Here is a 27376-nt window from a genome sequence, read left to right on the forward strand (position 1 = left end):
ATAAATGCGTGCTGCCAGTGGTCCAATATACCAAAAATGGTATGGATGCGATTTTTATTTTTCAACGCGTTTCTAAGTGTTCATGCAATCATCATTGTGTTTGTCCTGATGAAGAAGGGTGAACACCTTGAAACGCACTGAGAAATAAAAACTGTATCCATATCATTTGTCTCTCATCGTATATTGGACCTCTGGCAGAGTGGATTTATAGCCACCTTTTCCTCCAAGTTTGTACCTTTTTAAAAATGACGCTACTCAAGTTATTCCAAACTGCTATCACATCACTTGTAAAATGCTTCAGGTGCATCACAAGAATTAATGCAAAGTGGAATGGAAAAATTTCATCTGTTTCCACTAAAATATTGGTTTAACCCCAAATTTGTCATTTCTTCTGGGGTAATAGAAGAAAATGCACCCCACAATATTTTCGGCAACTTATTTTTAGGCAAATAAGTTGTGCAAGATCATTTTCTATGCAACTTTGTTAAACAACAATGTTATGAAAATGGCAATATCACATATGAAGTCAAAAACTGCTGTTTGGGTACACAACAGAGCTTGGAAGAAAAGAAAGTGCCGCAATTTTTTTTTTTTAGCATGAAAAATTTGCTAAATTTGCAGACGGCAGGGGTGGGATGAACATTTTAAATCTACAGGTGCTTTATAGAACTTTATAAAATATTGTTTTGGCCCCAAATTGTAGGGTATTACAAAATGTATCCTACAATATGTCTTGCATTTTCTATTGAACAAGGTGATATTCAATATATGGTCAAAAACTGCACACAGCACGGCTCAGAAGGGAAAGCGCACAATGTGATTTTTGCAGCGCACATTTTGCTGGAATAGATTGTGTGCATGATGTCACATTTGTAGAGTTCCTGAAATAGCCAAAACAGCAGAATCCCCCACAAGTGTCCCCATATTGGAAACTGATCCCCTTTAGAAATGAATCTGTGGGTGTAGAGAACATTTATAACCCGCAATTGCTTTTATAAGATTGAGCAAAAAAAAAACTTTTTTTCTCTAAATTGTTATTTTATCTTCAAATATTTCATTCTCACAAGGAGTAATAACAGAAAATGGATTTTACTATGAACAATGGCTTCACTAGGCACTTGGATCCAGAGCCTGAGCCTAAGATCAAAAGTGCACTGCCCCGAATCTCCTGAATCTCAAGTTAAAGGTTTTGTTTTTTTCAACACAGTCACGTACACATGCAGGATGTGTCTAACATAGCCCGTCAGGGTATTTGCCTATGATTAGCTGTGTAGTTCTTCATCTTTGTTCCCTTCTCTTTGGCGCCAGTCACAGGAGAGGTTTTCCGTGTATGTGCAGAGCGACTGCATGGTGTTTGTGTCAACAAGGGAATAGGCTGATGGGTATGTAGGGAGAAGAAGGAGATGGGAGAATCCTCTATTTAGAATAAGTGTATGTCATCTGTTTATAGCGTGTATGTCATCTGTTTATAGCGTGTATGTGTAGGTCATGTGTCTGTAATGTGTGTGGTCATGCAGATGTCATAAGTATGTCCTCTTCTCTGTCACATTCAGGCTGCGCATCACCCTATACACTGTGCGTGAGCCGGAGGTGGCTCTTATGATTGCTAGGAGTTTTTATTTTCAATAAAGAACTTTGGGTATTCAGTCTGTGTTTGTCTTTATTACATATGACTCTGGGGTTAGCAATGAGGTGTTTTATAGATGCCTCTCCCTTACTAACCCCTGGACTTTGTGAGCTGACATTACAAAGCTGACATCAACCCCAATACTGTTATCCCACTTGCCACTGCACCTGGGCAGGTGGGAAAGCAGAAGCTAAACTGGTCTAATGAATGCACCATTTCTGAGGTGGCTGAGGGCTGATTCTCTTAGTCTGGGAGGGGGCCAATATCAATTAAATATCAGCCTGCAGTTGTCTGCCTAACATTTACTAGTCACCCCTTGTTAATAACCAGTAAAGGCTAAGTAGACTGAGCTGATACTAATAGCCTGAGAAGCTCCATGTTTATTGCCCCCTTGCCAGACTACAAACATCAGCCCCCAGCTGTTGACTTCACTCAGCTGGCTAAGAATAATATGGGGAACTTTACGCCATTTTTTTCTTTTATTCTGTCTATATTCTGACTGTTTACTTTGTTTACTGTATTCGGCTGATGAAATGTTGGGTTTCCTATAAGATGGGTGTGTAAAAATTGCATGGCACACGCATGGTCCGTTTTTTTCCTCACGCCCATTGACTTGACGTTGCCAAGTCTCATCCGATATATGCTGCCACTCACAGCATAGCTTGCTGCGATTTTTTTTCTCAGCCCGTTCTGAGCTAAGAAAAAAAAAAAAATCGCAAAATGAACACAGAATCATTAACTAACAATTTTACAGGGTGCCCTCTGATTTTTTTTTTTTTTTTTTTTTTTTTTTTATCGGATTGTACGCGCCCTAAAACACGTGTTTTTTGTTGCATTTTTTATTTGCTAATTTTTTTTCCTGCACTAGAATGGGTGAAAAGTGCCGCAAAACTTAAAGAATTTATATGCTGTGGCTATGAAACTGCTTCAAATCCGCAAGGGAAAAAAAACAAAATGTGTATGAGACTTCAGGAATCTTTTACCTTGCCTGTACTGGGAAATGTCAGTTTTTTGACAAAACTGTGCAGGTGAAAAACACTGCAAAAACACAGCAAATAATGTGTGCACATACCCTAAAAAAGGTAGAGGTCTCAGAAAAAGGCAACAGAAAACTTTTTTTTTTTTTTACATGGTTCTGAATTTTTTAATCACTAAAATAAAAAAAAAAACAACAACTTGTTTGATATCGCTATAATCATACTGACCTGGAAAATCAGATTGGCAGGTTCTTTATACAATAGATTGAACACCATAACAACAAAACCCCGAAAGTAGTGGAATTGCATTTTTTTTTTCACGGTTTCCTCCTATTTGGAGGTTTTTTTTCTATTTTTCAGTAAATTTGATGGTATCCTGAACAGTGTCATTCAAAACAGCAACTCGCCCTGAAAAATCAAGCCATCATATGACTAAGGTGACAAAATAAAAATCTCTGACTCTTAGAACAAAGGGAAGAAACAAAAGCATAAAGACAGAAAAATATCCATGTCTTTAAAGGGTTAAAAAAAGGTGGTATTCCTTACTGGTGTGGCATATTTCACTGTCCAAGTACAGACCATAAAGCCTGGACCCACCGCAGATTTCCTAACAAAACTTAGACAGCCTCGTACACTCCTGTGAAGCTGTGGAGTCCAGATGGAGAGGGCAGTGGTCGGTCCGAACATAGCGATTCGTAGGACAATAAAATGCAGTCGTCTGACCCTGGAATAAGGTTGCATCACACCTACATTCTGATATTGGGTTTGTTTGTTACATTTTTACAAACAGAAAAATGGAATAAATGCACAAAATGCATTCACTACATATCTTCTGCTAATGGAATCAGAAGGAGCCATTGATTAGAGGGAATCTGTCAGCAAGTTTTTGCTGTGTAACCTGAGGACAGCATGAGGTAGGGGTTAAGGGCTCATACTCACTTGTGAGAGACTAGAACAATTCTTGTGCGAGTCTCTTGCATGAAAACCTGGCGCCGGCACTCGGACCAGAGCGTGTGGCTGCATAGAAATACATGTAACCACACGCTCGGGTCCGAGTGACGGCGGCAGTGCCAGGTTTTCATGTGAGAGAATTGTTAGAGTCTCTCGCAAGTCAGTATGAGCCCTTAAACACAGAATTCAACGATGTGTCAGATTTCTCAGATGAGGTACCAAAAACCTGCTGGCAGATTCCCTTTATTAAGAATCCATTGGGGTCCACTACATTATTTAGAACTGAAGAAAAAGATCATCACACAGAACTATAGTAAAACTCACAAATGGAAAGTAAGACCCAATTAATTGTCAGTCATGCAATAGACACATTTTAGACATTAATCCTGTTTTTCTTAGAACAGAACAGTCATGGAATTTCCAATTACAAGTGGGAATGTGGTCTACCTATGATATGACATCTATTACATTCATGATTTTTGCCAAGACGGTGCACAATTATGTAGAGAGCAGTTTCCAACTTGTTGAACATATCTGCATTTGGTTTGGTTCTGTACCTATATAATCACGGTGTGCTACATGGGACTGTAGGTCCAATGGACATTATCTTTGTTAGAGTTATTTGTGCAGTGACATACAACTGCAGGTGAAATCCACTCTGCACTCACAGTTATCACTGTTTCTGTTGTGCTACATACAAGTGCTTCTCACAAAATTAGAATATCATCAAAAGGTTAATTTATTTCAGTTCTTCAATACAAAACGTGAATCTCATATTATAGAGTCATTACAACCAGAGTGATCGATTTCAAGTGTTTATTTTGATAATGTTGATGATTATGGCTTACAGCCAATCAGTGCGCCTTTTTCTACCACACTTGTTCATTCCACTCAACTTTCCGTTAACCCCTTAGTGACAGATTGTTTTTTCGTGACACATTATACTTTATGATAATGGAAAATTTAGGTTGATATGTTTTGTGTTTATAAAAAGTATCCGAAATTTTAACAAAAATGTAAAAAAAATAGCCATTTTCAAGCTTAGAATGATTATCCCTTTAATTCAGATACCAATACCATAGCAGAACACTAAAGGGAGCCTGTCACCCCCCCAGGGCATTTTTCAGTTAAAGAGCCACCTTCAGCAGCACTAAGGCTATGTTCCCACGTAGCGTTTAAATCCGGACACTGAAAACCGGACTCCTTCCCAGAAATCACGCAGTTTTTTCCCACGCGATTTTACCGCAATTTCGCCGTGATTTTCGCGTGCGATATTCAAGCACTTTCCAAGCGAATTGAAGCATCGCTTGGAAAGTGATTGACAGGTTGGTCACACTCGTCAAACATAGTGTGACAAGAGTTCTCGGGAGTTCTGGAGGCCCCAGCCCCGCAGTGTGAATACACCATAACACACTGTGGGGCGGGATCTGGGGCCTCCGCAACACGCAGGCGCAATAGCCTGATGTCGGTTCTCGGGCAGCGCACACTGCGCATGCCCGAGAACTCTTGCCACAGCGCAGGCGCCCGTGTTGTGAATTCGCTTTCTGGCCTACCTCTGGTTACTACTGAAGGTAGTGGAGCTGGTCAAATTGACAGAGGGGTTGCGAGTTCTCTTTCTGGGCTCCCGCTGGTGGTTACTGGAGGTAATGGAGCTGATATGATTAACAGAGGCTTGCCACCTGAAAATGAGGACGACAATTGGACATCTGGGGTTTCAGACTGGACTTAAGACAGCCGACTTCCTCTATCCCTGCTGGTGATTTCTTCCTGCCTCCTGAGGTCTTAGTTTCCAGCTCAGTCCCTGCATGTTCAGCTAAGTGTTCCTTTGCTGTTCTGTTTACGTTTGATCTGGTTTTGTCTATCTCAGTTTTGTGTGGGTCAGCCAGCTCCGGCTGGGGTTGAGCTGAATCACCATCCATATGTTACTGCTTGTGCCAGTTAGTTTTTGTCCCTTATTAGATTGGCCTCTTTTTGCTCTGCTTTCAGAATATACCGGAGTGCTGATGTAGTGGGCGAAGTCGTGCGACTGCAGTATTTTTGCATCAGAAGTTTTGGACCTTTTTTGCAGGGTTTTTTGCGTGATTGCAGACAGTGTCTTTCCTGTCCTGTCTAGTCAATTTTCCTACCTGCGTTTGTGTTTTCATCTTGTCTCACCGACAATATATGTTTGGGGGCTATCTATTCCTTTGGGGTCTGCTCTGGGGCAGTTTAGATTTCCCCTTTCTTGCTTTAGGCTTAGTTAGCTCTCCGGCTGTGCCGAGGCGTCTAGGATCATCAGCCGAGGCGTCTAGGATCATCATAGGTACGCTCCACGGCTACTGCTAGTTGTGTGGATAGGATCAGGGGTCTGCAATCCGCTTAGTTACCAACCTCTCTGGTTTTCTGTGGCTTAGCTTGGGCTTGCTCTCCTCCTCGGTGTCCCAATCATAACACGCCTGCATTCAAAACAGGAGGATTCAGCGATGCACAGGGGCATCATGATGGACGGATGGTGGGCGGCGCCGAGACAAAGGACAGGCATGATGGACGGATGGTAGGCGGCTGATACAGGGGGGGACACCATACCTATGGGACACATTACAGGTATGAGGAGCTACAGTTGTGGCCAAAAGTATTGACACCCCTGCAATTTTGTCAGATAAAACTCAGTTTCTTCCTGAAAATGATTGCAAACACAAATTCTTTGGTATTATTATCTTCATTTAATTGGTCTTAAATGAAAAAACACAAAAAGAATTGTCCTAAAGCCAAATTGGATATAATTCCACACCAAACATAAAGCGCTCGAGCAGTGTGAAACTGCCGTTGTCAGCCTTTCTAGCACTCCTTATGTCACTCCCCCGACTTGACATGTTCATGATATGTCAATAAATCAGTGAAACTTCCATCTCGATGAGTGCGACCTCTTCTCTTTGCATGGATTCCCAGGATTGACTGTTTCCAGGTCTGGCACCCGAGATTCCCAGCTGCTGGGCTTCTGTATGCCGCACATCATTTGAAGTCACACGGTAACAGCGGTGCCGTCCGCTTTTTATCTTGAGTTTTGTAAATCACACTTGCAGCCAGTTGACATGGATTAAAGTTGACTCAACCTCTGCCCTGTGTCCTTGTGTGTACCACATTGAGCATGGAGAAAGGAGAGAAGACCAAAGAACTGTCTGAGGACTTGAGAAACCAAATTGTGAGGAAGCATGAGCAATCTCAAGGCTACAAGTCCATCTCCAAAGACCTGAATGTTCCTGTGTCTACCGTGCACAGTGTCATCAAGAAGTTTAAAGCCCATGGCACTGTGGCTAACCTCCCTAGATGTGGACGGAAAAAAAAATTGACGAGATTTCAACGCAAGATTGTGCGGATGTTGGTAAAGAACCTTGACTAACATCCAAACAAGTTCAAGCTGCATTGCAGTCCGAGGGTACAACAGTGTCAACCCGTACTATCCGTCGGCGTCTGAATGAAAAGGGACTATGGTAGGAGACCCAGGAAGACCCCACTTCTTACCCCGAGACATAAAAAATCCAAGCTTGAGTTTGCCAAAACTTACCTGAAAAAGCCTAAAACATTTTGGAAGAATGTTCTCTGGTCAGATGAGACAAAAGAGCTTTTTGGGCAAAAGCATCAACATAGAGTTTACAGGAGGAAAAAAAGAGGCATTCAAAGAAAAAAACACGGTCCCTACAGTCAAACATGGCGGAGGTTCCCTGATGTTTTGGAGTTGCTTTGCTGCCTCTGGCACTGGACTGCTTGACCATGTGCATGGCATTATGAAGTCTGAAGACTACCAACAAATTTTGCAGCATAATGTAGGGCCCAGTGTGAGAAAGCTGCGTCTCCCTCAGAGGTCATGGGTCTTCCAGCAGGACAATGACCCAAAACACACTTCAAAAAGCACTAGAAAATGGTTTGAGAGAAAGCACTGGAGACTTCTAAGGTGGCCAGCAATGAGTCCAGACCTGAATCCCATAGAACACCTGTGGAGAGATCTAAAAATGGCAGTTTGGAGAAGGCACCCTTCTAATATCAGGAACAGCAGTTTGCCAAAGAAGAATGGTCTAAAATTCCAGCAGAGCATTGTAAGAAACTCATTGATGGTTACCGGAAGCAGTTGGTCGCAGTTATTTGGCTAAAGGTTGTGCATCCAAGTATTAGGCTGAGGATGCCAGTACTTTTGTCTGGCCCATTTTTGGAGTTTTGTGTGAAATTATCAATGTTTTGCTTTTTGCTTCATTCTCTTTTGTGTTTTTTCATTTAAGACAAATTAAATGAAGATAATAATACCAAAGAATTTGTGTTTGCAATCATTTTCAGGAAGAAACTGAGTATTATCTTACAAAATTGCAGGGGTGTCAATACTTTTGGCCACAACAGTATTTATAAAAGTCGATATTTCAGCGTTACAAGGGGTCAGAAAAAGAAGAGCCACCTTCACAGAATGCAGCCTTAGTGCTGCTGAAGGTGGCTCTTTAACTGAAAAACGCCCCGGGGGGGGGGGGTAACAGGTTCCCTTTAATAAATAATATTTCTCACATGTCTGCTGTGCATCAGCACCATTTGTAAAATTGCATTTTATTTTGTTAGCATTTTAGGTTTAAAAATGCAGCAGTCATTTCTCATTTTTCAAGGAAATTTACAAAATTATTTTTTTTAGGGACCTATCCAGGTTTGAAGTGACTTTAGGGGTCCTATATATTGGGAAACCCCCCAAAGTTATACGATTTTAAAAACAACACCTCCTGACATACTGAAAACTGCTATCAGACAGTTTATTAACCCTTCAGGTGTGTTTCAGGAATTAATACAAAGTGGCATGATAGGAATGAAAAAGTTGATTTTTACCACCTAAATGTCGCAGACTTTTGATCATGTATAGCCGGCAGACTATAAGGCCGCTATTTGCTTCTGAATTGCCATGGTAAACATCAGGACCACACAGTCATGATCTAAGGGTGCCAATAGGGATAAAGAGGGAGAAGCCACACTCTTTTAAACTTTTATATGATGTAGTCAGTATTGACAGTAGCATCTAAGGGGTTAAACAGATATGGATGGTGACAACATTGATCATGGTTGATGCAGCAAGTTGTCAGCTATAGTGTACAGCTGACAGCTGCTGGATTGTCACCTGTATGGGATGCTAGTCTCTTATATCTCAGGTCAGTTAAAAGACGTATTGACGGTCATTAAGGGGTTAATATGCTTGGACACAGCACTCTGTGAACAGCCAGTGTCTTTAGCAATGACCTTTTGTGGCTTACCCTCCTTGTGGAGTGTGTCAATGATTGCCTTCTGGACATCTGTCATGTTAACAGTGTTCCCCATGATTGTGGAGCCTACTGAATCAGACTAAGGGCAGTTTCACACGTCCAGATAATTCCGGTACCGGAAAAACTGGTACCGGAGCTACCCGTGTCAGTGTGCATACGTATGCCATCCGTGTGCTATCCGTATGTCCGTGTGTACCATCCCCGTGTTGTCCGTATGCTGTCCATGTCCGTGTTTTTGAAAAATTATTTTCAATGTTAACCCTTTGACTTTTAAAAACGCACACAGATCGCACACGGACAGCATCTGTGTGCGGTACGTGTTTACACGGACCCATTGACTTGTATGGGTCCGTGTGATCCGTGCTGTTGCACAAAAACGGACATGTCAGCGTGTTTTGCACATGGACACACGGTCCGTGAAAACACACTGACATCTGCATAGACACATTCATTCAAATGTGTCTACGTGTGTCAGTGTCTCCGGTATGTGAGAAAACTGTCACTACACGTACCGGAGACACTGACGTGTGAAACTGTCCTAAGGGACCTTTTTAAACGCTTAGGAAGCCTTTGCAGGTGTTTTTTTAAATGATTCTAATTGACTGAGATAATGACTTTTGGGTTTTCATTGATGGAAAGCCATAATCATCAACAGAAATAAACACGTGAAATAGATCACTCTGTAATGACTCTATATAATAGGAGTTTCACTTTTTGTATTGAAGAACTGAAATAAATTAACTTTTTGATATTATAATTTAGTGAGAAACACTTGTAGGACCGCAGGTGATATTCCCTACATTATCTGTACTCAAGAGTTTTGACTGTCATATCTATGGTGTTACATAGGACTGCAAATAACATCTACTAAATTTTCTGTACTCAGAGATATCACTGTGATATATGTGGTTTTACATAACACTCTGAGTGACATCTACCATATGATGAGGTATGGCTGACTCGGATCAAAATTACCCCCTTTTAACCTCCATTCCTAGATTAACACCCAACCCCATTCCCTGAATTAAGACACTGAAACTTTAATCTTTTTTGGATAATTTTGGCCGCAGCGGCCATTTATTTAACATTACAACATTAAATTAACAACAATAGTGTGAAAATGTAAGAAGCGGGTCCTCGGAGTTATCAGGGTCAAACCCCGTCTAAAGCCCAACCAATACCAGATCAACCCTTCCTCTATTTTATACTGAAAGGGAATGATCCATATAATTCATTCTACACCAATAATGTTCCAACTCCATGGGCCCCCACCCTCTGCCAACAACCACTGTGACAGGAAAATACAGTTGTGAAAAACTGATTACTCCTTGATTTTATATTCTTTTACATGTTTGTCACACTTGAATGTTTAAGATCACCAAACAAATTTAAATATTAGACAAAGATAATACAAGTAACCACACATGCACTTTTTAAATGAAGGTCTTTATTATTAAGCAAAAAGAAATCCAAACTTACAGGACCCTGTGTGAAAAGTGATTGCTTCCCTCCCCTTAAAACGTAAATTAACTGTGGTTTATCACATCTTTGGGAAGCAGAGTTCAAATTCCTTAGCCACACCCAGGCCTGATTACTGCCGCATAGCAGGGCTCAGAAGGGAAGTAGCGCCATTTGACTTTTTGAATGTAAAATTTGATGGAATAATTAGCAGACACCATGTCGCGTTTGAAGAGCCCCTGATGTGCCTAAACAGTGGAAACCCCCTCCACAAGTGACACGATTTTGGAAACTAGACCCCTTATGGAACTTATCTAGATGTGTATTGAGCACCTTGAACTCACAGGTGCTTCACAGAAGTTTATAGCGTAGAGCCGTGGAAATAAAAAAAAAAAATCACATTTTTCCCAAATAAATGTTTTTTAGCTCCATATTTTGCATTTTCATAAGGGTAACAGGAGAAATTGCTTCATATAATTTGTTCTGCGATTTCTCCTGAGTACACCGACCCGTTGAAGCGCAGTTGGCATGAAACGGCCGTTGTCCACAGTTCAGACATCTCTCCCGAGCCTGTGCTTTTTATCCCACAATAAATTCACTACTTCAGAACAGTGAGTGCCATCCCTTTTGTTCTTCTTTATACAACGTCACAATAAAAACTTTTGTAGAAAAAATTATTATTTTTGCATCGTTTTATTCTAAGAGCTAAAACTTTTATTTTTCTTTTGATGGAGCTGTATTGGGGCTTGTTTTTTGCGAGACGATGACGTTTTCAGTGGTACCATTTATATTTACATCCGTCTCTTTGATCGCGTGTTATTGCACTTTTTGTTTTTTGTTCGGTGGTATGATGATAAAGCATTGTTTTTTGCCTCATTTTTAATTGTCAGCGATCTGACAGGCAGGGAAGGAGGCTTCTCAGGTGCTGCTTTCAGCAGGTGCTGAGAGCAACCTCCTTGCAGGACCCCGAAGGACCCAGCGGCCATCTTGGAGCCAGGGGGGTCTCCATGGACCACCGGAACAATGCGATCGTGCTCCATACTCTATAATGGGCCCCATATAATTCTCCATAAAGAATAATGAGCCCCTTATATTGCTCCTAAATAATGGGTCCCATATAATTTACAAAAAACTGACGGCTCATCAAGAACTGGTCTGAACAAGTGCATACCAAAAAACATCAAAATGAGGAAATAGTTGCACTCAATTGCATTAAGGCATGTCAATGTGAAATACATGAAGTGTATACTGTTTTTTGGTATGCACTCGTTCAGACTAGTTCTTGATGTGCCATCAGTTTTCTGTTATTTGTATGCTAGCTTTCTGACTGTGCACTTCGCCCTTCACCATGCAGTGATTTTTATTACATCTAATCACATCAGGTTCCTATCAACCCATAAATGTAGGCTTTACCAAGATATTAGCCATAGGTAAATGTTCATACTGAGTAGTTAGGTCAGGGACCCATCCAATCCTTGAGATTACCTTGACGTTGGTGCACATTTTTTGGCCAAATTTTGTGCTGAACATGTCATGTGTTTTTCCTAAATTTCAAAAGCCATTATGCTATTCACACTTCATGTATTCACATTGCCTTAATGCAGTTGGGTCCCATATAATGTTCCATACAATATATGATGGGCTCCATATAATGCTCTAGTATATGATGGGTCCCATATATTGCTCCTTGTCACGCTTTCAGAAGCAGAAGTACTGGAAGCTGTTGCACCAAAATAGAGACCTTTTTCTCTGAATTACCTGGCTTCACGGAGCCTCATGTCCAAGTCAACCTTATCATATCCCAGATACCCTGTGAGAGGTAAATTTGAAAGGGAAGAAAATGGATGTTGAACCAAGGGGCCATTGAAGAGTTCAAGTGTGGCTGGTCCAGTCCTATTGTTTTAGTAGCAAAACCAGATGGGAAGTGGTGGTTTTTCAACGCCTACAGGAAGCTCAAAGAGGTCTTGAAGATAGACACCTACTCAATGCCCTGAGTAGATGAGCTTTTTGAGAGGCTAGGGCCAGCTCATTACAACACTGCCCTGGATCTCACAAAAAGATACTGACAGATTCCTCTATCCAAAGAGGCCGATGAGGACAAAGCCTTCTTGACTCCAGATGGATGTTACCAGTATGCCAGGATGCCTTTTGGGTTGCATGAGGCTCCAGCCACCTTTCATAGAGCCACGAATTGGGTACTGGTCCCTCACAAAAAGTATACAGTGGGCTACCTGGGTGACATCCTAATATTCAGCCAGGATTTGGAAGTCATCTAAACAAGGTCCATGCAATACTTGAGGCCTTGAGGCTCTAAGGAAGGTGGGCTTTACCATCAACCCAAAAATATGAGTAACAGGGATGGAAGAGGCTTCATGGCAGGCAGAGGGGAGGTTAAACCCCAGATTAACAAAATAGAGGCAAAACTGAGCTGGCCACGCCCCCTCACAAAGAGACAAGTCAGGGCATTCCTGGGAATTGTGGGCTACTACAAGAGATAAATGCCTAATTTCCCTGTGTTAGTAGCTACTCTTACTGACCTCCTAAAAGGTACCAAGTTGGCCATGACTCAGGGGGCCTTTCAGAAGTTGAAGCTGGTACTCTGTAGGCAGCCAATACTGATAGTGCTGAACTTCACAAAGAAGTTCATTGCCCAGACGGATGCCTCAACCCCGCACTATTATGATACAGGAGGTTAGATGAGAGTAGCACCCTGTCATATACCTGAGTCAGAAGCTGTCCTAATGTGAGAGAAATTGCTTGATCATTGAGAAAGAGTGTTGGTAAATGGGCACTGGATACCCTTTTTTAACTCTTTGTTTTGATGTAAGTTTAGGCTGGTGTCCGATCATGTCCAATTGGCATGGATGCAAGAAAAGAAAGGTGAACAATGTCTGGGTAACACAATAGTTCCTAGCCCTTCAATACTTCAGTTCCCATGTAGAGCATAGGCCCGTGAAACTACATGGGAACGCTGATGCCCTTTCAAGGATCCACTGTATGTTAGTGGAAGGTGCCCAGCCCCCCGGCTTAGAGCAGAGGAGGAATATCTAAGGTTTCCAGCTGAGAGGTTCTTTAATGGGCCCAAATTTGGGCTCTGGGTTTTAGGAATGGCCACTAGAGCAGAGTGGGACGAACCAATCCCATACCTCCAGTTCCAGGCCTTGGAATGGCCTATTTAAGACTGTCCGGCAGCCTCATTCAGGGCTGGGTGTAGAGAGTGAAAGACCTTGCTTATGATGCTCAGTCTCTGCCAGAGGCTGTGAGTCAAAAACTGAAATCTAAACGCATGACCCCATGCTATATATGGACTGTTTATTTTCTGTTACCTTTGTGCCCAGAATAGGTTTCTTTTTGTTTTGTTCCACTGGAGTATGGAGCTTATGAAGGAACTAAACGTCGCATTGTTGTACAAGATCCCATTGCCTGTGTGTGTACGCTACCAGCTACAAAAGAGCTTAAATCCCTATCATATGTAAAATATATACATTTTATATTTCTGCATCATATTCATCCCTGCATAACCTTCCTACTCACCAATTCTTTCTTTCATCCTTTCCTTTTTTCCCTTTTATATATTAATTTTTAACCTCCCCAGTAAGTAAATAGATTTAACATGTTAATTTATCCCTAGTTTTCATCTAATAAATTGAATCAAGTAGCTATTCAAGACAACGAGGACCCACATTAAACCACTAATACATCTCCAAGCGCGTCTCTGCTGGTCTTTTTTTCTCCCTTTCCCTTTTCCCCCAACAGTTCACTAATGTTTCACTTCCTTTCCGTGTAATCTCCACAAAATTTCTTCCTTTCTGCCTCAATCCAAGCATCATCCACCTGTCTAACTCATCTATACTCTTCCGTCTATTCCTTATTCTCTACATGCTATCATTCTCAATTCACAGACACAAAGTGTAATCCTCACTCCTTTTTTTCACCTGTTTTCTTCCATTCTTACTTATATTTCCTTCCTGTTTAATACTATTTCAGTCCCATTGACTGCCTAATCAACATTTCTTTATCTTTTTTCTCAAAACCACTTTATCTTTCCATATTTCTTTCTTTGCATTTTAAATCATTTTCTTCACACAACAGCAACATGCTATTTTCCTTCTTCTCCTATTCTTTCAATTTTCCTTTCATTGTTTCATCTCTTCTTTGTTCTACCTTATTGACATGGAAAAAAAAAAAGCTATGTATAGTCCCATCGAGTGTTTTTCATGCCTCTTTGCACCAGTTTTTTAATTTTTTTTTTTAGCTATTTAAGCCAGCAATCTCTCTTTTTTGCTCTTTGTTTTTCTAGTGAAGAAGAGGTCAGTTCAATCTTGAACTGCGGCAAAAATAAACTACAATTCATTCTTTCAGGAATCCTAGGTTTATTCAACCAGCAGTGCAGCATCTCATCCTCTTTCTTATCTTCCGAGGTTTATTCACGTTAGAATCCTTTGACCAGTAGAGCAGCAGCAGCTGCAATCCTTTCTTCTGAGCCTAAAATAGGGTTTTTTTCATAACGTATCCAAAAACGCAACACAAACCTCTTGTGTCTGCATAACTCCCTATTGTGTGATTTTGTAATTTTCAGCTTTTTCAAATATGCCTGCTTTTTGCTCAGCTCGTGGTTCTGCACCTCGTAAATTCTTAAGTTGTTTTTTCCCACTAAAATATTGTCATACTTTTGAATGCTAACGGTGGGGCCCAGAAAGGAGGTTCCATTTGGATTTGGGAACACAAATTTCTCTGGATATATTTTGGTGGGGAGCCATATCACGTTTCCAGAACATTTACCTGTAAAGTGTAAACCCCTATATGTCTATGGACGGATGGCAAAGCTGTGTGAGGGCTTATTGTGTACTGGATGAGTTATAGTTATTACTGGGACCATTTTGGGGTACATAACTTTTTGATTGTTTTTAAAGCTCAGTTCACTTTTATCATGTGCTTTACATCGTGCATTTTTATCAGAGTTTACAACTAAATCCCCCCAAATAATATTTTCTGACAGAACTATTCATTATAATGAGACAATTCAGCCTGCTCCGTATACTCCTTGAGACCACTGACATATGTCACATGAGGTCAAAAAACTAATAGCAGCCATCAAGGTTCATGCTGTATTGATAAGGAAAGTGCTCTCCCTGCCCCTCATAGTGGTGACTGAGAGCCTGTCGTTTATACATTGTATTCTTTGGTTCCAATATTATTTGCCTACTTTGGAGAATGACCTGTAATATGCTGTCTTATGTAGAAGGAATGATCCATTTTAGCTACAGTGGGAAGACAGCAAATCTCAGATACCACACAGCATTCAGATTATACATATTAAAAAGGATTATTAAGAGCTCGCTCACAAGCAAGTATTGAAAATTTTAATGGGAAAAAGGGAAAAATCACTGTAATAGAGCAGGAAATTTTCCCTCCAAAAATATTAATGGGGAAACTCCTCCACTCTATTGAGATTTTGATATTAATTATTAACGTCGAACTTGACTATTAATAATTAAATAATAACTTTGTAATGCCTTAATGTTAACTGCTCCTTATACTATATACTAACAGAGACAAAACCGTGTATCAATAAAGGATATTTATCACATACTGTGAGGGCAATGAGGGGAGTCCTATGCGAGGACGGTTATGTATCCCCTTGGATGCACATAGAGGTATATTGTACCTGCTGGAGTGCATTGTAATTACAGCTACATCTGTGGTTACAAGGCAGAATTAAATATAGTATAGATTTGGTCAAACTATTTGACCAAATCAGATTTTTAGAAAAACCCAACATGGGCTTTTATTTTTGGAAGATGTCCAGGTTTGGTAGTGGAGCAAATCTCTCCCTCCTCGCTGGGTTTTGTGAGTAGACATGTCCAAGATTCACATTTAAACTTGGTTTTGAGCTTTGGGTGTGACAGTGTTTTGTTTGAAAGATACAGAGTAGGAGGCTCTATGCAATGCAGGCCTGTGTGAAGTTAACACAGAGCCAAGGAGAACAAAGCTTCTGACACGCCCATAGGGGATATTGCGGTGCAGTCGCCCATGGCCACAGCAATGGCTTTTGTCAGTGACTGTTTGGATGACCCAGCTGCGATCTGGAAGACAACGTTTACCTTACTTTGTGAGTTTTTGGAAATAAAGATGTTAATTTTATGTTGAACTCTCTTGGGTCACTGGCTCTCTATCGCACTGTGTGAACACTGCTGCATAGAATCATAGAATCATAGAATCGTAGAGTTGGAAGGGACCTCCTGGGCCATCTGGTCCAACCCCCTGCTCAAAGCAGGATTCGCTAAATCATCCCAGTCAGATGTCTGTCCAGCCTCTGTTTGAAGACTTCCATTGAAGGAGAACTCACCACTTCTTGTGGCAGCCTGTTCCACTCATTGATCACTCTGTCAAAAAGTTTTTTCTAATATCTAATCTGTGTCTCCTCCCATTCAGTTTCATCCCATTGCTTCTAGTCTTTCCTTGTGCAAATGAGAATAAAGTTGATCCTTCTACAATGTGACAGCCCTTTAGATATTTGTAGACAGCTATTAAGTCTCCTCTCAGTCTTCTCTTTTGCAAACTAAACATTCCCAAATCCTGCAACCTTTCCTCATAAGACAGGGTTTGCAGACCGGTCACCATTCTGGTCGCTCTTTTCTGAACTTGCTCCAGTTTGTTGATGTCTTTTTTAAAATGTGGTGCCCAAAACTGGACACAATATTCCAGATGAGGTCTGACCAAAGAGGAGTAGAGGGAAATAATGACTTCACGTGATCTAGACTGTATGCTTCTGTTAATACATCCTAGAATTGCATTTGCCTTTTTTGCTGCTGCATCACACTGTTGACTCATATTCAGTCTGTGATCTATTAGTATACCCAAGTCTTTTTCACATGTGCTGTCACTTAGCCCTATTCCTCCCATTCTATATATGCTTTTTTCATTTTTATTGCCCAGATGTAGTACTTTGCATTTCTCCCTGTTAAAAACCATTGTGTTAGTTGCTGCCCACTTCTCCAGTTTATTTAAATCTTTTTGAATCCTCTCTCTCTCTTCTCTAGTATTAGCTATCCCTCCTAGCTTTGTGTCATCAGCAAATTTAATCAGTTTACCCTCAATTCCTTCATCTAAATCGTTGATAAAGATGTTGAACAATACAGGGCCCAGGACAGAGCCCTGTGGTACCCCACTTGAGACATTCTTCCAACTGGATGTGCAGCCATTTACGACCACTCTTTGGGTCCGATCACTAAGCCAGTTATGAATCCACCTAACAGTTGCCTTGTCCATTCCATACTTAGTCATTTTTTCAATAAGGATTGTATGAGAGACTTTGTCAAATGCTTTGCTGAAGTCAAGATATACTATATCTACAGCATTTCCTTGATCCACCCAATCAGTGATACCGTCATAGAAGGAAATTAAGTTAGTCTGACATGACTTATTAGTTACAAACCCATGCTGACTCTGTTTAATCACTTCATTCTTATCCAGGTATTGACATACATGTTGTTTAATAATTTGTTCAAAGATCTTTCCTGGTATAGAAGTCAGACTCACCGGCCTATAGTTGCTTGGGTCCACCTTCTTCCCCTTTTTGAAGATAGGAACAACATTTGCTCTTCTCCAGTCTTCTGGCACTTCTCCTGTTCTCCAAGAATTTTCAAAGATTATGGAGAGGGGTTCAAAAATTTCTTCTGCTATCTCCTTCAGTACTCTGGGGTGTAATTCATCTGGACCTGGAGACTTGAATTCATTTAGGTTAGCTAAGTGTTTCCTCACTATCTTTCTGTTTATAGATATCCTGGATTCTTCTATTCCCTTAATAGGACAGTGAATAACAGTTGATGTTACATTTCCTTTCTGAGAGAAAACAGATGCAAAATAGGAATTTAAAAGTTCAGCCTTCTCAACATCCTGTCTTACCATTTCATCATTTTCATCCTGTAAAAATCCTATAGCATCTTTGACTTTTCTTTTACTTTTGACATATCCCCAAAATCCTTTATTATTGCTTTTGACATCTCTTGCAAGCCTCAATTCATTTTCAGCTTTAGCTAATCTGATTTGTGCTCTGCAGGTTCTGCAGACCGCATTATATTCTTCTTTAGATATGCCTCCCTCCTTCCATTTTATAAACATTTTTTTCTTCCTTTTTAGCATGTGCTTAAGTTCTGTGTTCATCCATCCTGGTTTCCTCAAATGCTTCCTATTCTTCCCTCTTTTCGGAATTGTTAACAACTGTGCTTTGAGAATTTCATTTTTCAAGATTTCCCATCCTTCCTGGACATTTTTGTCTTTAAGGATATCCAGCCATTGGATCCCTCCAATTCTCTTTCTGAATCCCTTAAAATCTGCCTTTCTGAAATCTAACCTTGATGTCTGAGTCTTCACAGGTCTTCCGCCTCTAGTTATCCAAAATTCTAAAATAGCATGGTCGCTACCTCCTAGGGTCCCAGCCACTTTTACCTCCTCAACCATTTCCTCCCTGTTTATAAGGATTAGATCCAAGGTAGCAGTTCCCCTTGTTTTCTCCCTTACCTTTTGGAAGATAAAGTTGTCAGCAAGAGAGGATAAGAATTTCCTTGACCTGTTAGTTTTGCCTGAGAGAGATTCCCAGCAAATTTCTGGATAGTTGAAATCTCCCATGACAACTATGTCATATTTTTTGGAGAACTTGGCCATTTGATGCATAAAGAGTTCATCCATATCTTCAGCTTGCACAGGCGGCCTGTAGTAAATGCCTACAATGGTGTCCTTTCCAATACCCATAAGCATACAGTCTATTACATACTGTGGTAGATCGGCGGACTCGGCTGCACACAGAGGTAGACATGGGTACACTGCGGCTTTAAAAACTTTTTGGTTTATTATAGACAGCAAAAACCAAGGTGTAGTAAAGCAAATACAGCCCTCTGGGCAAAACAGTTAAAAAAAACAAAATCGTGGAAGAAAAAACCCAGTCCCTATGAGAGAGGGGTTCCTTCCGCTCATGGCTAGCAGAACACACACGGTTCAGATTTTAGCATACACTTTCCTGGAGTGTTTCCTCTCCAGGCACACACTGAACACTGAAAGCTTTGGAAGCCAGCCATTTAAGCCCCAGTCCATATGACTGATCACATGATTATGACATCACCAAGGTCCTGTCAGCACATGACAGTGCTCGGCTCTTTAGGTGGAGATAAGGTGGACATTCTCCCACACACGCTATGTATGTCCACATAAAAAACAGCCAATAATATAACTTTAATTTATCCCTCACAACATGTAAAGTGCTGGAGGAAACTACTCTGGTTTCACATCACTGATGCCATTATGTGCAGTGGCACAAATCTCCCCTCCATTACTTTAATAGTGACTTTGTCACAATACATATATATTTATGCCCAAATTCTTGACTATAAATATATATATATATATACACATAAATTGGTACTAGAACACTAATACAGTAATAGCAAAACAATATCACACATTCAAACCCACTATTACCTAATAATATACCACCCAGGTTACACAAACACAATTCCAATATATGCCCACCCGCCTATCACTCACTATCCCTATGGAGCTGAGGGGGTTAAAGCTGGAGAACATGGTATGTATCCTCATGGTCCCAAAATGGAGTAAGAGAGAGCATGTGGCTAGCTCTGTGGTTTTAAATCCAGCCAAAGAGGAGCATGTCTTGTCCCAGGTTTGAGGGGAATGATGTTGTATTTCCCCACCCACTTGCTATGGTTCTTTGTTCATATCTACCCATCCTTGCAAAACCTGTTCTTTTAGGACAGTGACTGGACATTCTATTTAATCCTTCCTCTGCAGCAAACACACTATGGCACTATACATGTGGGGAAACGTGGGGAATTATATACAGGTGCTACTCACAAAATTAAAATGTCATCAAAAAGGTAATTTATTTCAGTTCTTCAATACAAAAACTGAAACTCATATATTATGTAGAGTCATTACAAACAGAGTGATCTATTTCAAGTGTTTATTTTTGTTAATGTTGATGATTATGGCTTACAGAAAATAAAATCCCAAGTCATTATCGCAGTAAATTAGAATATTTTATAACACGAGCTTGAAAAATGATTTTAAAATTCAAAATATTGGCCTACTGAAATGTATGTTCAGTAAATGCACTCAATACTTGGTGGGGCTCCTTTTGCATCAATTACTGCATCAATGCGGCATGGCATGGAGGCGATCAGCCTGTGGCACTGCTGAGGTGTTATGGAAGCCCAGGTTGGTTTGCTAGCAGCCTTCAGCTCATCTGTAGTGATGGGCGAGCACTAAAATGCTCGGGTGCTCATTGCTCTCATCGAGCAAATTGGAATACTCGGGCAATCAGACAGAATCACGAGCCCAATGTAAGTCTATGGGAGACCTGAGCATTTTTAACACGATCCCCCCCCCATGGGTCCTTTTAAGGTCTAAAAACATCTGAAAATTATTGAAACACTGCTCAAATGACACGGGAGCATCATGGCAACTGCCCCTGGAAGCATTTCTCACTCTTAGGTCACAGCTCTAAACAATGTTGTCAGTTTCACGCCCTTTTACCAAAAAACTAACAAAAACTAAACCAAAATGGATTTTGCTGGGAAATATGTTAAGGAACATCCTTTCTAGGTTAATGACTTTTATCTAAGCCAAAATAACTAACCCACAACAAAAATGTTCCTCCACGACTTGGGCTATGTTCACACACAGTGTTTTTGAGGCATTTTGAAACTTTACCATTGCATTCAACCAATACAAATGCATTCACTGGGAAATGTCATTGTAACATTTAACAAGCCTAGTTGGCCATGTGGTGTGTGACATATAAGCAGACACATCTTGTTTCATTTATGAAGGAGGGACTCAAAGTCACAGAGCCTATTTTTACAGGGGCATCAGGCAGCATTAATCTTCTTAAAGGGCCATTATTAAATAGTGGGCCTCCTATGCCTATGCAGTGCGTGGATGGGCTGTCAAGTATTAGGGTATGTGCACACGTTGCGGATTCATCTGCGGATCTGCAGCAGATTTGTCCCTGTGGATCCGCAGCATTTTTCCAGGGGATGTACAGTACCATGTTATCCTATGGAAAACAAAAACCGCTGTGCACATGCTGCGCAAAATTCTGCGCGGAAATGCAGCGGGTTATTTTCCGCAGCATGTTAATTCTTTGTGCGGATTCCACAGCGTTTTTACACCTATTCCAGTATAGGAATCTGCAGGTGTAAAAAACGCAGGCAAAATCCGCACTAAATCTGCTAAAAATCCGTAGGTAAAATGCAGGCATTTTGACCTGCGGATTCTGCAGATTCCACGCTGAAAAATCCACAGACGAATCCGCAATGTGTGCACATACCCTTACGACGCACACCAATACCCCTTTGATGAGGGGTACAGGAGGGCTTCATGAAAAAATGTTGCATTGAATGCAAGGCCTCGCCTGCCCCAAAGTTACATGCACCCCAATAAGCTTTTCAAGCCACGTACTGGATGGCCAAAAATAAATCCACTTCACAATATTCATTTTGTACTCTCATACTCTGATCTTATGCATTGACAGCAAGGCCTGCCCTGCTGCCAAGTTATATGCACCCCAATATGCCTTTGAACCCAGGTACTGGATGGGCACAGGAAAATCCACTTCACATTATTCATTTTGTACTCCCATTCTGTTTTCTTATGCATTGACTGCAAGGCCTGCCCTGCTACCAAGTCATATGCACCCCAATAAGCCTTTGAACCCAGGAACTGGATGGACACAGGAAAATCCACTTCGCATTATTCTTGTTGTACTCCCAAACTCTTTTCTTATGCATTGACTGCAAGGCCTGCCTGCTACCAAGTCATATGCACCCCAATAACCCCAATCCCCCCTTGGAAGAAACATGGAGGAGGGACTCATAAAAAAGTCCCATTAGGAATTCGACACTGGCTGTAGCAGCACGGAACACGTTATCCCTGGTGATTTAGTGGTGGTGGATAATGAGTCGTGGAGGAATGCCTGATTAAAACTATGCCCAATTTAAAGGAGTGGTTCTCCTAGACTTGTAATGCCCAAACACTAAGTGTATTGGCTGGCAAACATTTTACCCTGTGGGGTACACCTCAACCTTTTCCATAACAAGTATTTTATGCCCAGCATAACCCCCACCCTTGTTCGGAATTCGACACTGGCTGTAGCAGCATTGAACACGTTAACCTTAGTGATCTAGTGGCAGTGGATGATGAGACGTGGAGGAAGGCCTGATTAAAAACTATGCCCAATTTAAAGGAGTGGGTCTTCTAGACTTGTAATGCCCATATACTAAGTGTATGGGCTGGCAAACATTTTCCCCTGTGGGGTACACCTCAACCTTTTCCATAACAAGTATTTTACGCTCAGTATAACCCCCCACCCTTGTTAGGAATTCAACACTGGCTGTAGCAGCACAGAACGCGTTAACCCTGGTGATCTAGTGGCGGTGGATGATGAGACATGGAGGAAGGCCTGATTAATTAAAAACTATGCTCAATTTAAAGGAGCAAACATTTCCTCCTGGAGGTAGATATCAACATAGTGTGTCAGGGTTTTTTTAGGGGTATCATAAACACCTTGCAAAACTAAACTGTAATGTGGTTTCATATACAGTTTCTGCTGGTAAGGTGCAGGTTTTTAGTAAAAATATGGCGGACAAATCATTGGATGAAGTGATCAGGAAAAGGGACATGTTGATGACAGGAATGGGAAAGTACATGATTAATAACAGCAGTGACTATGGGAGGTATGAGATCCAGGATCCAGCTTACAATGATTCGTCGTTTAACCATCATCAATTACCAGAATTGTTTTCATGGCCGGCAGATTATTGGTGTCACAGATGTGCGTGAGACTCGGCCTAAGAAATGCCCATCCAAAATATGTTGCCAAACGCGCAAGTGTTTGTATAAAGGGCAAAGTGCAACATGTTCGTGAGATGCTGAATTAGAGAAAGCAGATCAGTGTCAGAGGAAAACCAAACAAACTGATGGATGCTCGTGACACACTAAGTTTAAAGAGGAGTGCACAGTCCGTAACTATTGTATAAACACACCCATGGCACAAGCTTCTTCATCTTTACCCATACATATTACCAATAATATCCAAATGTCACAGTCGAAAATTATTTGTCATTGTGTAATGAAGACTGTTAAAGGAATGGCACAAAATGTACATTAGCATGACCCTTGCAAACACCAGATTCCATCTTTACAAGATATGGACAATGATGCTATTGATGCCGAAATTTGAAATTTACCACATCCACACCAAGAAGATGAAGATCACAGCTGCAAGACATGCAAGACATGTGGAAAAAAGGTTGTGAATGTCTTGAAAATCATTTTCTCTAGGGCAAAGTTTCCCTCTTGCTAAAGTGGTACCGAATAATGCATACACAGCTCTCATGTCTACTCGGCATGAGATGCTTGAAAGATGATGTATTCTGATTTGTCCATGTCCAGTTTTTTAAAACAAGCAGAAAAGAAGGATGATATAGCGGGAAGATGTGTAGATCTGCGTGTCATCGGCGTCCCAGGCCGAAGGTGTAGATGGAGAAGAGTGGGGTCCTAGAACAGAGCCTTGGGGAACACCGAAAGACAGGTGTCGAGGTGAGGAGGTGGTGTGGGAGAAGAAGACAATGTATGTCCCCCAACAGTCTTGCTTTTTAAAGACTCTGACGTTAAATGTTAATTTTTTCCTTCCACAGTGCTTCAATTCCTGTGAAGCACATAAGGGGTTAATAAACTTCTTGAATGTGTTTTTGAGCACCTTGAGGGGTGCAGTTTTTAGAATGGTGTCACTTTTGGGTATTTTCTGTCATATTGACCTCTCAAAGTGACATCAAATGTGAGGTGGTCCCTAAAAAAATGGTTTTGTAAATTTTGTTGCAAAAAAAATGAAAAATCGCTCGTCAACTTTTAACCCTTATAACTTCCTAACTAAAAAAAAATTTTGGTTCCAAAATTATGTTGATGTAAAGCAGACATGTGGGAAATGTTATTTATTAAGTATTTTTTGTGACATATCTCTCTGATTTAAGGGCATAATTACGTTTTTTCATAAATAAACGCAAGTCTTATCGAAGAAATTTTACCACTAACATGAAGTAAAATATATCACGAATAAACATTCTCAGAGTCAGCGGGATCCTTTAAAGCATTCCAGAGTTATAACCTCATAAAGTGACAGTGGTAAATTGGCCCGGTCATTAAGCTGCAAATTGGCTTCGTCACTAAGGGGTTAAAAAAGCAACATAGTGCTGTATATAACTTGAGTAACAGACAGAAAAGCACAGGGAATACCAGCCTAAAATACACCAATTTGGAGCACATGGATGTATGAGGCGTGTCACAGATATACCACACTGTAAAATATCTGGCCTGTTTTATTTAAAAAAGCAACATAGTGCTGTATATAACTAGAGTGACAGACAGCAGGAAAAATGGAATACCGGCCTAAAAGGCCCAAACTTAGAGCATGCAGATATATGAGCTGGCACGGAGATACCAAACTGACAAATCTGTGGCCTGTATTCTTTGCTTTGTTAGGCTAAATAGTGCTGTATCTAACTAAAGTGACGCTCAGGAAAAAAATGAAAAACCAGCCTAAAATGGCCAAACTTGGAGCAAGCAGATATATGAGTTGGCATGGAGATACCACACTGACAAATCTGTGGCCTGTATTTTTTGCTTTTTTAGGCTAAATAGTTCTGTATATAACTGCAGTGACAGACAGCAAAAAAAATTGAATTTAGGTCTAAAATGACCAAAATTTTTAGCAGACGGATGGATGAGGCATGTCACAGATATACTGCACTGTAAGATATGTGGCCTGTATGTATTTTTTGGTGGGTTCACCAAAATGGTGTCAAGAAATTGTGTAAGACACTCAAAAAGAATTTTACTCTCTCTACCGTACCACATAAAAATTAAAGATTTCTCTGCGCACTCAAAAGTGATATTTGGGACCCCTTTAAAATTGCAGGATTTTCACACTGTGCTAGGAAAAGGATCTGGCTGTATTGTGCAGTGTCCAAAGCAAATGGAGATAAAAAAAAAATGGGCTCTGGATTGCTGTACAATAAAATAAGCACTATTAACCTGGCCTTTTTCCTAGCTACTTAGACCTGGGGCTAGGTATATACGGTCAATATATCCTATAGGTAGCAGCAGCAGACAGGAAGGGAATGGACCCTCTTGATGTATGCAATGATATGTATATATACACATACAGTGCCTGCAGGCCTTGCACTGATATACATAGAGTGACGTACAAGCCCCTGCCTACCTAAAACTGTAATCTATATACCCCGGAATTAGTCCTTAGAAGGACTGTTGGTTTAGCTAGATTTGAGTATTTTAGGATGGTAGACCCCACACTGACTAATAAATCCCCAAATCTGACCCTATCTCGGCAGCAGCCCTCCCTACACTTTCTAAATCCGGAGCTGAATGTGCCAAGCAGGACGGCGTCCGGTCTCTTATACCCCTGATGATGCTGTGCGGCCAGCCAATCACTGCACAACCACAACAAAGATAGCTGCGGTGTTTCATTGCCTGGCAGACAATCCCTGCATCATGATTGGGTTTCTAAAGACCGCCAAAAAAGCTGGTGGAGACCCGAGTTCCCGACGAGTAATCCCAGAAATGCTCAGTGCTCGCCGAATACACCGAGTACCGTGATACTCGGGCGAGTAACGAGTAGTGGCGAGCACGTTCGCTCATCATTAGTGCATTGTTGGGTCTGGTGTCTCTCATCTTCCTCTTGACAATACCCCATAGATTCTCTATGGGGTTAAGGTGAGGTGAGTTTGCTGGCCAATCAAGCACAGTGATGTGGTTTTTAAACCAGGTGTTGGTAATTTTTGTAGTGTGGATAGGTGCCAAGAACTGCCGGAGAATGAAATTTCCATCTCCAAAAAGCTTGTTGGCAGACGGAAGCATGAAGTGCTCTAAAATTTCCTGGTTTCGGCTGCGCTGACTTTGGTTTTGATAAAATACAGTCGACCTACACGAGTAGATGACATGGCTCTCCAAACCATCACTGATTGTGGAAACTTCACACTAGACCTCAAGCAGTTTGGATTGTGTACCACTCACTCTTTCTCCAGCAGTTCTTGGCACCTGTCCACATGCCAAAAGTACAAATACCTGGTTTAAAAAGCAACAGTATCACTGTGATTGATTGGTCAGCAAACTCGCCTCACCTTAACCCCAGTATGTAGGTTGCACCATAGGACCACAGAAAAAAACGCATTAGGAGACATTTATCTGATACTGTGAACCCGGAGGCACTAAATGTTTCTTCTGTTTCTAAACATTTTATTAACTGTCACAACTGGGATACAAAACACTTTAAATTCTTGGGTATCGAAAAGGTAAAAAAATCAGCATGGGGTGGTAATTTCCAACGTAAAAACCGGGAGTCATTTTGGATGTTTAAACTGTGCTCAATGGTTCCATTAGGTTTGAACATCAGGCAAGATCTCATTTTGCGATATACAGTAACTAATGCTCCATGAATAGTATCTTTCTATACATGTTGGTCAGAGCTCAGAGGTATAGTGTTTATACTATACGACCAGCAACATTCAATATTTCAATATTACTTTTCCTGCTTATCCGGATGTATATATATTTTTTAAATCATATATTGTTTTTATATGTATACTGCTTATTTCCAGATGTCTAAGGAGAATTTAGTCATGGCTCTGACTAATTAACTTGAAGTAATTAACTTGTTCTACCACTCCCTTTGACTCCCTGGTATGTATATATGTCTGTCTTTTACTCTAAGATGTAATCCATGATTAAGACCATGTAGTTTGAAAGATGTGGGATTAGTTCCCTGCACTGGGATTGCTCTTTTCTGCATATCTGTGCTTTTTATTATAATGGCTTAATAAACGTCAAGTTTTAAGAATCATTTCTCCTGTGGTTGCAGGATACATCTCTTTTTGCACATTGGATTTCCTTAGCGCCGGGACCAGGGCGGCTCCGTGCACAGATGACCAGCCAAGGAACCAAGGACATAAGGGGGTGAGCTGAACTTTCTTTCTTCTATATAGAGAATCTATGGGGTATTGTCAAGA

The sequence above is a fragment of the Dendrobates tinctorius genome, unplaced genomic scaffold (genome assembly GCF_039654945.1).
Source record: "Dendrobates tinctorius isolate UK_male_01 unplaced genomic scaffold, ASM3965494v1 ptg000030l, whole genome shotgun sequence".
NCBI classification, from domain to species: domain Eukaryota; kingdom Metazoa; phylum Chordata; class Amphibia; order Anura; family Dendrobatidae; genus Dendrobates; species Dendrobates tinctorius.